The sequence below is a fragment of the Spermophilus citellus genome (assembly GCF_964194105.1).
Source record: "Spermophilus citellus genome assembly, contig: SCAFFOLD_36, whole genome shotgun sequence".
NCBI lineage: Eukaryota > Metazoa > Chordata > Mammalia > Rodentia > Sciuridae > Spermophilus > Spermophilus citellus.
The window spans coordinates 3,705,353-3,717,898 of NW_027673039.1; the positions used below are offsets into that span (position 1 = coordinate 3,705,353).

Below are 12,546 nucleotides of genomic sequence, written 5' to 3' on the forward strand. Positions count from 1 at the left end.
AATAAAATCAAACACATACCCATCACAGAACCCAGCAAATCTCACTCCTAGCTATTTATCCTAGAGAAATAAGAACTTAGGCTCACACAAAAGCCTGTACATGAATGTTTAGATGACTGTCTTCATAATCACCCCAAACTGAAACGAATTCAAAAGTCCCTAAACTGTTGAATTGTGGGGAGCTACTCTGAATGATTCACACCTTCCATCCTGGAGTGGAAAGAATTTGACTGGTCACTACATCTTGTAGTGATCTGGACATTGCTCCGGTCCAGGAAGTTTGAGGGCGTGTCTTCAGACATAGGCATGTAGCCCCATGGATTGAGCTACATTCACCTATTCCTTCGTAATATTAACGCTTTGCCCTGTTTGGGACAGAATGTTCCATGTAAATGATTCTTTGTGTCCCCTTCTCTTGCTCGGTCTTTGGGTGTGGCCTTCCTAGATGTCAGTCAATCTCTGACAACAGACATCATGAAGCTAGACTCAACCTCCTGAAACCTGACCTCTTGCCTCATTTGAATGGCTTCTCCTTAATAAAAGGGTTCAGATCCTGCTCTCTCTCTCTCTCTCTCTCTCTCTCTCTCTCTCTCTCTTTCTCTCTCTCTCTTTCTGTGGACCCTTAAAGTCAGAAGAGCCATCACAGGACCCCGAAGAAAAAGGTACCTCTGTCTCTTGTGTGGTTATTTCGTGCAGCCCAGTTCCCCTGGAGTGACTCTGAGTGTTTTAATTGTGAGGAACACGACATTGAATGGATAAACAAATTGTGATGCATTCATACAATGACTAGTAGGCAGCAATAAAAAAGAACAAATTACTGATAAATGTAACATCTTGGATGAATCGAAAGGCATTATTCTGAGAAAAAGAACCCCGGCTCAAAAGTTTACATGCTGTTTTCCTTTATAAGATGTCTGTTCAAAACTATCATAATGAAGAATAAATCATGTTTGCCAGGGATTAGGCAGGGGACAGGAGTGTGGCTACCATGGCATAGGGTGGAGGAGTTTAGGCAATAACAACTTTCTCAATGTACGTTGAAATTCAAAGGACTGTAAGCCAAAAGGAAAGTTCATCTCATGGTAGGTCAACTGAAAAACAAAGGTGAGGAGGACTATAGCTTTCAAAAATGGTAATTTTATAAAAGACCTAGGAAGGCTGTGGAGATGTCCAAATAAAGGAGCCTGAAGAGACATGACTAATGCAATACACAAAACCCACAGTGAAGGGGAAGAAATGACAGAATATCCTATGTATTAATACATAGAAAAATATCCCTGAAGTTTCAGTTCTAACCTTTCTCAAATCCTGGAAAATGTTGATTAGTGCTCTTGAGTTCTATTCCTATTATCTTTTTTTTTATATACATATACATATTTAGTTGTATATGGACACAATATCTTTATTTAATTTTTATGTGGTGCTGAGGATCAAACCCAGGGCCTCAAACGTGCTGAGTGAGCACTCTACCGCTGAGCCACAAGCCCAGCCCCCTATTATCTTTTTCCACAGTAACTTATTGATTCAATTAAGTGTCCATGTATACATATAATATGTCCTGTTACATAAAAGGCAATGTATTTGTGGACATAAGACAGGAGAAATTCCTCTTTTCCTTTAAGACATTGAATATTGATGCCAAACCATTTATCCACTCTTCTTTAATACTATTTACTGTCATAAACATATGATAAAATTTTGATATCTCTTAGGAGTTAGTTTTCTAAATAATTGTTTGAGATTATTTTTCTAGTCCCATAGATAAGTGACTTATTGGATGCACCACATAATAGCAAGCCTTATGAACAGTTTTTCAAACTATCTCACTATTGAGAGATCATTGTTTTCCAAATTGGAAAACTCTTCTTCCCAAAACATTTTGTACATGGAAACAAATAACAGCAAATCCCAATGCTAACTGGCTTACTTACCAAAAGGAATTCATTGACTCACTGATCATAGATGGACCAGGACTGAACCTTCATGCCTCTGTGGTGGCTTGGGCCTACCTTATTTCTCTTAGCAATTTTGTCCTCAGACTGCATTCTACCATAGGGGTAAATGTCTGCCACTGCAATCAGAGCTGCTGTGTTTCTTCAATCATATCCCAAGGGTGGGGGCATTATATCTAAATCAAAACATTAACCGAAGTCTTGAATCTCAGTGACTGTACACCTTAGAGCATGTATTATCCCCGAACCAACCACAGCCAAACACTAGGGGTGCTACACACTGAAGAAGAGAAATAACACACAATATTAAGGAGGGCACCATCATATCTGCAGTGACAATTCTTTCACTTACTTGACACTTCCTTTACTTAATATAATCAGCTACCATCTATTTGATCCATACCTGTGCTGCCTCTTTGCATCCTTTTGGCCATTCCAAACAACAGGGAACTGAGTTCTCCTTCCAGGTTACCTTAGTTAATGGGAGTGCATGGAAACAGTAATGGAGTTCAGGGTGACAGCAAACGCTTCAGCAGTTAAGCAGGAAAGCTTCTAGGAGGAAGCACATCAGGGCACAGCCGCCCTGGGGACTCCAAGGCCCATCTCCTGGGCAGCCTGGGAAGCGAGGTTCCTGGGCTTTCTTTTGGTGTGGTTTCTCTTAGGTGCTTAGTCCCAACACCCTGGGAGACTGTTTTCTACCACATCGCTGACTGCACAGCACCACCACAGGGCAGTGCTACCCTGAGTGTCGTGCCTGCTTGAAGGAAGGTCCCACTTCCAGACCTGAGGCTGGGGCAGACTCACAACATATGCCCAGGAAAGCCCTGGCCAGCAGCTGTCAGTCCAGGAGGCCCTTGGAGGAGGTCCCCTAAAGCAAGGGGAGTGGCAGGCGCCTTTTCAGGAGCCCTGTCCTCCTGGGCAGCAGTCCCATCCCCCTGGCTGAGGCCCATTTCGCACGGGAAAGCCCAGCATCCAGGGCCGCGTCCACTCGGTCCCACGGCCACGAGGGGCAGCCGCAGACCTCACTCCTAGGAAGTTGGGGACAGGTGAGGACGCTAGTCAGTTGCTGTCCCACCCTAGCTCACCAGCTGAGGTGAGAGCGCGGCTGGCGGGGCGCCAAGGACCCCGCCCTCAGCACGCAGAGGTTGATGCAGAAGCCAAGTGGTGCCGTCGCCAGGGAGACGGGGGCGGGGCCTATGCCAGGGCGGGAACTTGGAGCCGGGGTCGTGCACAGCTCCGTGTGGGAGGAGCCCGGAAGTAGCGCCCTGGAGGAGGGGCTGCAGGTCCTGGTGTGATGGGTCCAGCTCCCGGGATCCAGGAGCGGAGGAGGTGAGCTGGCCAGGAGCCGCCCGGGTCTAGGCGCCCACGCGAGGGTGGGACCCGGGAGTACTCTGCCGCCGCCCTGGAGCCAGGGTCCCGGGCTGCCTGTCCCCTGGAGCCGCCGGGGCGGTCCCCACAGCGCCCACCACGGACCCCGCTGTCCCGGTTCTCACCTGAGGGCTCTCCTCAGCAGAGCTGCTGGTCACAGTGGGTGGATTTTGATTTGCAGGGTCCTGTTCAGGATGCGGTGGCCTCAGCCCGTGTGGCCTGCGCCCCGGACCTCAGAGGAGAAGAGGTGGCCTGACCCGCAAATCTCCTGGAGAGTGGGAAGGTGATGGAGGAACCCAGTGTGACCTGGGGAGCAGGAGGCCAGTTTAAAAGACAGACCCGCCCAGGTATTTCAGATCTCACTGACTCTGTGTCCTTTTGTTTTCCTGTGGCACCTGTGGATTCTGTTTTAAGTCCTCGCTTTAAAAACCCTCTCCTGTTCACTTCTGTGTACCTGACCCATCATTTTAAACCATGTTTCAAGGTCACTTTTTGGTGTATGTGTGGTTCTGGGGATTGAACCCAGGGCCTGAGCCTGTTAGGCAAGTGACCTACCTGAGCTCCACCCTCAGAGACCCCTGTAAACTTTTTCCCACTTGGCCACAAGGTCTAATTGCCAAGGCTGACCTCGAAGGTCAGCCTCCCTGGTGGCTGGCATGACAGGCATGCATCTGGGACTGTCACACTCTAGCCTGTGATGGGAAATCTCCTGCATCTGTCCAGGGCTGAGCATGGTTCTGCAGAGCTGTGCTCCAGGCTCCCTGCAGGGCTGTGGAGGCCTCTGCTGCCCAGCAGCCCTGGTGCCATCGCCAGTGTCCCTCCCAGCCTAGGGCAGGCAGCTGCCCATTCCTGTTGGCTTACCTTATTTTCTTCTTATGGCACTCGTACATTCTCTGGAATAAGTTGGATGGTTTGTCCATTAGGAGTCTAACAGGTCCTCTAGAACCTTCAAATAATTAGTAAAATTCCTTACACAGTAAGTGAGCATGCACAGAATTTGGGCTAATGGGAAGAATGATGTTGGATGATATTTTCATGGCTTGAATATATTATCCAACATGAAGTTACATTTTATTACTTACAAAATAATAAAATAATGAAGCAATACCATGGGCTGCGCCAAAATATATCCTCAGGATCTTAGGCATTCTGTAAGAAATTTGCATCATTTGAAGTATAGAGTTGATCATCTCTGGATAATGAAATGGAAGTAAATGTATCAAAGCCAATGATCATCTGCTTCCAATTTTCTGTGATTTGGTTCAAGTGGTAAAGTGGTGATATTTATTAATAATGGATCAAATAGGTTTATAATTGTTTTAGAGTACAATTAGATGCCTTTACCCTTTAGGCTATATGGGCACATTTGAGAACAGTTCCAGCCATTCTCTCATCCTTTGGGTCATTCCCCTCAGATGTCCTGTGAGACATTTTCTATGTGAGGCTTTAGGAAGAAGAAGAGAATATTCTGTAAAGAAAATCTTGTGATCTGTGCATTATAAAATTGAATGGGTTCATTCAGAAATCAGACTTTCTATTGAAAGATATTTGCATGAGCCAAATAAAACCTATTTCTAGGCGTCCTGGTGAAGGCAAGGTTTTATCTTTATATGTCTCATTGTTTCTGCCTTGCCACCAGATCGAGCTTCATGAAAGAAGGTTCAGTTCATAAGAAATTGCTAGTGAGTTTTAAATTAAAGAGACAAGACTCTCATTACCTTTCACACAGCGCCGAGACGGCTTCTCCTAGCTCCCACTTCTAGCCACCTAATGTGGTGGCGAGGTTTACACAAGAGACTAGGGAGAGAGGGAGAGCACGCAGGGAGTGAGCTTTTATTGGGGAATAAAAAAATTCAAGGGAAAATCCCATCCAGTGAAGGTTAAGGGGGGCAGCATCCCAAGGTCAAGGACAATGATTGGGTCTTCAGGTCAGTGGCCAGGCACACCTCTGCATGGACAAGCCCTCGGACCTGGGAAAGGGTGGGGAATGGCTCTGACACAACTGTGTTTGAGCGCCTCTCACCCAGCCAGGGAGGTAAGTCAAATCACGTGCGAGGATGGCCTCCCACAATTGTCTGGTTTTTCTTTTCTTGTTGTTATTGTTAAAATGAAATTCATAAGTTGGCAGACCATTTTTTCAGATGTGTAACTAGATGCCATTTAAATTACCCACCTTTAAATGGTAGACATTTTGTACATGAACACTGCCTGTCTGCACCTTTTTTAACAACCAGTCTGGGCTCAGGAGCCCAAATACCAATGTTAGCTGGAACATGTTCTTCAGTTTGGCCTATTTGCCAGTATCCCCTGAGGTCACCTGTTCAGCTTTGTTACTCCTGCTCCCTCACCAGCTTTCATAGAAACCATATGCTATGCATGAATCAGGGACACCAATCCCACACATTGCGTCCTTTGAGTACCCAAAGTCCCACTTTTTACTTTGCCATGTCTGGCATCAGCAGTAATATTTATCAGCAAATATGAGATTTTCAAAGATCCAATTCTATATGATCCTTTCCCAAAGAGCCTTAGGCAGGGCTATAGCATACATAAATATTAAGTAAAGGCCATAGTTTTTAAAATGTCATCCATTGATAGTTGACACATGTCTGAGATACTTTTTATTTTGGAGGAGGTATTGTTTAATCGGGAATTCCAACAGCTAGGTAATAGTGAAATGAGAAGACTTGCATCCATTTTATTTTTTTTCTGATGATTTTTATGACTAAGGATAAGATACTTTCTTGTTCCAATGCAGACGTTGTCCACTTCTGTGAATGGATGCGGGGGGTCACCTGCTACTTGGATGTCTGCATGTTCTGGTTGACAGTAATATCGTACTTGGTAGGTGGCAGAAAGTCAATACTGAAGTTAAGCTCTTGTGTTCTAGCAGCTGTGCTGAAGATCCTTGGTGTGCCACCTTCTGCAATCCATGCTGCTCTGTTCGAGTCCTTTAATGACTTCCTGGTGATGAGCATCATGGTCTCCTGGTCTTTGAAAATGGCCAAGCATTGCTCTGTGAATGTGGAAGATGGGCGTGTGGAAGGCTCCAGACAGGATGGATCATTGAACATGTACTCTAATCCATATGCCTCTTTAATGACCTGTTTTTCTTCTTGGGTTTTAAGGGAGACAGTGCCCTCAGACACTCTTTGCAGCTGGGAATGCAGGCTTCTGCTTCACCTCGAAGGAAGCATTAATGAATCCTTTCCAGAAGACATGAGAAGAGAGAAGTGAGCCTCTGGTATCATGCAGGTTCCTTGCATTTCCCATGGGCTAGAAGAGAGAAGAGTTGCTTCATGAGATTTGATCCCCTTTTTCCTGAAGAGTTCCACACAGAGGTGAGTCCCCAGAATGTTTAGACACCATTTCAGACCCCTTTGTTGACGGAATTGAATCAGAGCCCCAGATGATGTGGAAGAGCTAAAGATGGGTTTGCTATGAATTTTCTATTTCATTTCTCAGGGCCTGAGTCAAGCCAGCCACTGTGCTGTCAGCGCATGCGCTGCTGCTCAAATGTGAGGAAGTGGTCTTGCTTTATGAAAACACCACCCTGATTCAGTGAGCCAGAGGCAGCCTGCAGTCCCTGTTTTCCTAAAAGGCAGATTGCTGTGGATGCCCTCTGGCCTCATCATGCAGCCCTGCTCAGAGTAGGGGATTGAGGGTCCAGGCAGATCCCTAGTTCCTTTTGACCTTTATTGCCATTGGGCCACCCCAGGATCCTTGGACTCTACCTGGTCTTCTGGCCTGGGTCAGTGGATGTGAGGTTTGGAATCCCTCTCTGTGGCAGGATCCCAGTCACCCCCATCCCCCAGCCACTTGAGGGCAGGCACAGCCTTCCCTAATTGTGTTAGAGTTGGAGACTTTTCCCACCCATCCTAATCCATGCTGATTTCACATTTTGTAGCTTGACACCTGAGCACCTTTATTCATTGACTTAGTGGTTAGTCATGATGGTTGCTAAGACTAAGTGACTATTTCAAGTCACATCACTTGCATGGTAGGGCTAGAGCATGGATCTTCCTAATTGATTTCATGGGACTCTCTCATGGAGACTGTTACTGCTTCCTAAACACACACTCTACATTTGGAGTGTCAAAATTCTTGGCACTGCCTCCTTGGCAAGTGTAACTTGTCTTCTACGTGGGAATTTCACAAATATTTTCCTTTGGTTTTTGGAGGTCATGCAGAAGGGATTTCATTTGAAATGGCCCAAACAAGAAATACCAGTTGTCTTTTTCACACATGGATGTGTGTAGTGAACACCCCTTTCTGTGTGCTTGCATGAGTTGCTCCTTTGAATTTGTTGAAGAATGGTTGGCTGGGGAGCAAGGTGACGAGAGATGGATATCAATGCTTGTCCAGTATTCTGAAGTGAAGAATGTATTGAGGATGTGAAGGCTTTTCTAGCCAGTTCCTATGGCTCAGTCAGGGATCAGTCAGAGGATTCTGTCTGGTAGACTCTTTGGAACAGATGTCAAAGTGGCCTTGACTTACGCTGTCCAGGACTGAATGCTGAGCTTGAGTGGGAGCTTCTTGTCATTTCAAGCATTTCCATTAGTCTGTCCTCTGTTCTCTTGTATCCAAGTGGTTTCTAACAGGAAAGCAGAACAAAAATTGAAAGTATGGTGATTGATTATTTATACCAATGTTATTTCAATCAACTTTCTATAATACGAAATTAACTTTCTGCTAGTAAGATTTCATATGTGAGGAAATAATGAAAATATTGGGGTTAGGGGATGAGAATATGCAAATCAAACATTTTTGAGCACCAAGACCCGTTTTTTGTTTTTGTTTTTGTTTTTTTAACTTAAATAATAAAGTGCCAGAGGACTACACCTGCCATTCAGCCTTAACAACCTCCAGGTCCAGCCTCCAGGTGGCCCATTTCACCAGGGTGTGTGGGACCACACTGTGCTGGGATGAGAGAGCACTACCCACAGATGTTGTCATCTCACAGAGTAGATATTGCCAGAGGCAGTGGGAAGGTACTGGCACATGAGGAAGGGAAGAGCTCTCAGAATGGGAAGAGGGGGCCACTTCGAGACTCATTGGGCATGGCACGAGGCTGCTGGGTGTGGTGTTGGCCTGGGCCCACTGAGTGGGGCAGATCTGTGGTCTGTGTCCCTGTACCCTCCTCTGTAGCCTGTGTTGACAGCAGATCAGGGAATTGGGATCAGAAGTACTCCCAGTAACACAGGCACCAGCCCCCAGAGTGTGTGCCTAGCCGTTTCCACACCTGGCCTGACTTAGTGCTTATCTTGCCTCAGGGCTAAGACCCTACAGTCTCTGATGAGGGTGTCTGCGGTCCAGATCCAACCTGCATGGCCAGCATGCTCAGACCTTCAGCTGGGTCCTAGGCTGCTGCAACCAAACCCTGTTAACTGGGTGGCCGACAACAGAGAAAGTGTCTTCCGTTGAGCTCCAGAAGCTCAACACAGTAGGTGTTGGGCTGTCCCAGTGCCATAACCCCTCCCAGGTTTCAAGGGGACTGTCCCCCCAACTCTCCCAGCCCTTCCCACTCTCCTACTGCTGCCCACAATCTGTGGTTCCCATATGGGCATCCCCTCCTGACTCCATCCTCACTTAGGCTGTATCCCCAAGTCTCCCTGGTCTCTGGGTGCAGACTCCCCTCTTCCTACAAGAATATCAGATATTGGATTTGGTCCCAGTTGATGCTGTGTTCCATCATGTGAGCTCTTAGCTTCATCCCTGTGCAAAGACTCTTTTTCCACACAAGTTCGCATGACTTTTGGCTGGCTAAGAATTTTCAGCGGACATTTTTCTAATGAGTACACTTTCCTTTCTTCAGATTCTTCAGATCCCCCCCCCAGTGAGCATTCCTCGCACCCTTGTCCTAGTTCCTTTATGGCAGGTTCCCTCCTTATGGCTGAGAGGACCTAGTGACCCCTGGATTCACACATTCTCCTTAATCACCAACACACTGCAGAATTCTCCATGGGACTGCGGTGTTTTGCATTGGAACCCACCCCCTGACCTCTAAAAGTGGTCTGGACAATTGGGTTGGTTCCCTCCCTCCTGAACCTCTTTGATGCCCTTTGAAGTAAGTTATTCTTTTGGATTCCTTTCACAGTAGGCAAGTCCTTGGATCCCCTGCTAGAAAGTCTTCCAGCCTGAAGGTCAGATGTGTCCAGATGTTGACTTGAAGGATATCAGCTCCTAGAAGCCCTCATCCTGGCTGCAGTGTTTCCTCCCCTCAATGCAAAGCAAGAAAGTGCAGTTGGCCCTGCACCCATTCTTCTGCATCCATGATCCCCACCAGCTGGAAATCCAAACTATTAGGAAAGAAGTTGTGTCTCTCTGGACAGATACTTCTCTCCTCATTGTTTCCTGGATCTTGCAGTGTTACAGAGAATGACACTGCCCTTTCATTGTATTAGGTGTCAGAAGTCATCTAGAGATAATGGAAGTGCTACAGGAAGAAGATATGCAGCGTTTAGATGCAAATACTCGGGCAATTTTGTAAGAGACTTGAGCCTGTGTGGACTGGTGTTTTGGGCAGACTTTGAACAAATCTCCCTTGGATTTCTTGTAATGTTTCTGGTTTCTGGGCTTGGGAGTGTTCAGGACTTGTGTGTGAGTCGGCCTCATGGGGATGTGATGGGGGGCAGTCGGAGCTGTTGTGCAGAACCTCAGTGATGGCTTGTAAGGCCACATGCAACACTGCAAGCAGCAGCCGAGAAGGGAGCCCTCTCCCCATGTGTTCAGCTTAACTCTTGTCTTATCCAAAATCATGACTTGTGAAATGTTGCAGAAATGGACTCATGCCAAAAGTTGGGATGTTCTGGGGAGCATGGGCTGTCATTCTATTCTGTCTCTGCATTATGATGTGTTAGTGGGTGGGAACTTGAAGACGTGCTTAGGCCATGGATTCTCCTTCCCTGGGAAAGGGCTTCTAAAATCAGCCCTTGTCCCTGTTTCACCTGCTTCTCCAGGAGGACACAACAAGAACGTTCTTACAAGTTGGCCCCCGGTCTTGGTCTACCAGCCTCCCAAGTTTGAGAAATAAAATCTGTGCTATGAATTACCCAGTGTCTTGTATTCTGCCATCACAACACAAACTATGCTAAGATGAGTCAATCAGCAGTCTCCCAAGTGTTTACATTGTGGTAATTGACACCAAACATCCGTTTTGTAATTAAACCATTTTGGAGTACACAGTTGAGTGGCATTAAGCATGTTCATGTTGTTGTATAGGCGTCACCACCATGCATCTCCAGAACTAACGTGCCATCAATGCTGAATTCTAGTGCCCTTGAGGCCCAGGAAAAGAACATTGTATTTACTTTTTATGAACCTGATAATTGAGAATCTGAGATAAGTGAAGTCCTATAAAATTTGCCTTTCTCTGGACACGATCATTTTCAAGGGATGCAGATCACCCCCACTCGTGGGCATACCAGGTCCACTGCTAACTCTGCAGGTGTTTCAATTGCACTCTCAGTGACAGTGGTGACTGTGTGCACATGAGCTGTGTGTCCAGCTCAGATCCCAGGATCTAGGGTCTTTGGTTCCACGCAGCCTATAGGTTGCCTGCTCCTCCAGGTCTCTGCAGGCCAGTGGCATGAAGGCCCTGGGCCTGGTGGTTTCTTTAGGTGAGTGCAATACGTGTCCGCAGTGCCGTGGGTCATCATGGACTATAAATAGAAGCAATGCCTGGATACTCCTGGGATCTCAGTGGGCTCAGCCTGTGTGCTGAGAATTGTTGTGACTTCCTAATTAATGGGCCCCCAGAATCCCAGAGAAAAGGGCAAGTCCAGAGCCAGTAGAACCTCAGTGTCTCTGAGAGAACTTTTGGGGGTGGGGGGCCGGGATACATTGATGTGATGACTCTAATGCAGAGTCACGTTTTTCGAATCCAGGTAGAGGTGCTCAGGAACAGCCTGGGCTGGCACGTGGGTTCCCCACCTCCACACCTGTGGAACATCTTGGGGCTCTGAGAAGCACAGCAGCCTGACCACGTGAGGGCATCTGCTGTCTGCATACAGTGAGCTGGGTTTTCTTCACATCTCTCAACAATTCCACATAACACCAGCTCTGAACCCAGAGTCCTGGGCACTTAGTTGAGGCTCAGTCAGCTCCCACCTCTCTCTACCTGACAGAGCCCTCCTGGCTCCCTCTGCACTCATTACATTGAAGATGAAAACCTGGAGGGTGGGACTTCCCGTCATCCAGAAGTTCCCAAACACATTCCACTGTGTCATTTGTTCCTGGAACCCAAATGGTTGGGGTGGGCCACAAGTACCCTGGCATCCATGTGTGGGAACCATGGTAGTATAATCAAGAAACAGGAAGGAGAGGGGTTGGACTGATCAGTACAGATGGCGGGGCATAGTACAGAGTGGAATGGAGAGTTCTCAACTGGGGTGATTGTTGTGATGTGCATAAATGCTCTGCTGGTGCTGGGGTGCCCTCATGGTTTCTGGGGTCTTGAAAGGCTACAGATGCCCACAGAGTGTTCTCAGATGCACATAGTGGGAGGCCCATTGCAATATGTACATGTGGAAGAAGTAGGAGACCCCCTTAGTGTGGAGGTGCCATCTAGAAGGCAGCCTCACTTCTCTGAAAAACTTGATTGGAAAAAAAGGGTATGGGCCTGTGCCCAAAAGGCCATATATGCTCCTGGAAGTTGGTGGTGGAAATAGTTCTCCATCCATTAATCACTCCCTCACTCACTAATGTCCTTGTGTCCTTGAGAAAGGCTCTCCCTTTCCTGGTTTTCCTGAATAGAAATCCTCTTGCATCTTGGGTGAATAGGGTTATGCATTGTGCAGAGGATGTTGGTACACTGAGCATCTTAGAGACTGTCCTTTATGGAGCCTAATGATCCTCATCGAGGAATGAGGCCAGGGTCCTAACTGTGGTTAGTGTGAGGACACCATGGGTTCAGAGAGGGAAAGAAGGACAAGGGAAACTCAGATGTCCCTTCATGGCCCCTGGAGTTAGAGACTTACCCCTTTGCACCTGGGATCAGGAGACCTCATTTCCTCGAGGACACGCATACTCAGACGTAAATTTTGAGTGTGGGTTCCTTTCTGGGGTCCAGGGCTGTTGTTAGCCACCAGGAATGACAGTGCTCTCCATGCTGAGTGGAGCCATTTTTGCCAGGAAAGAGAGCCCATGGTCACGCCTTGTCCAAAGCATCCCACGCCAAGAGCTCCCATCCCTACATTCCTGTCCTGAAAAGAAGCCACTCAGAGGC

General features: G+C 47.1%; 1 long non-coding RNA gene across 1 annotated transcript; it reads left to right on the top strand.

Moving 5' to 3' along the window:
• The first annotated feature begins 3,165 nt into the window (after positions 1-3,165).
• On the top strand, positions 3,166-9,825 carry LOC308640185. The gene is made up of 3 exons (XR_014020193.1): positions 3,166-3,281; positions 6,449-6,661; positions 9,418-9,825. It is a non-coding gene; the product is annotated as an uncharacterized lncRNA (long non-coding RNA).
• Positions 9,826-12,546: the final 2,721 nt, after the last annotated feature.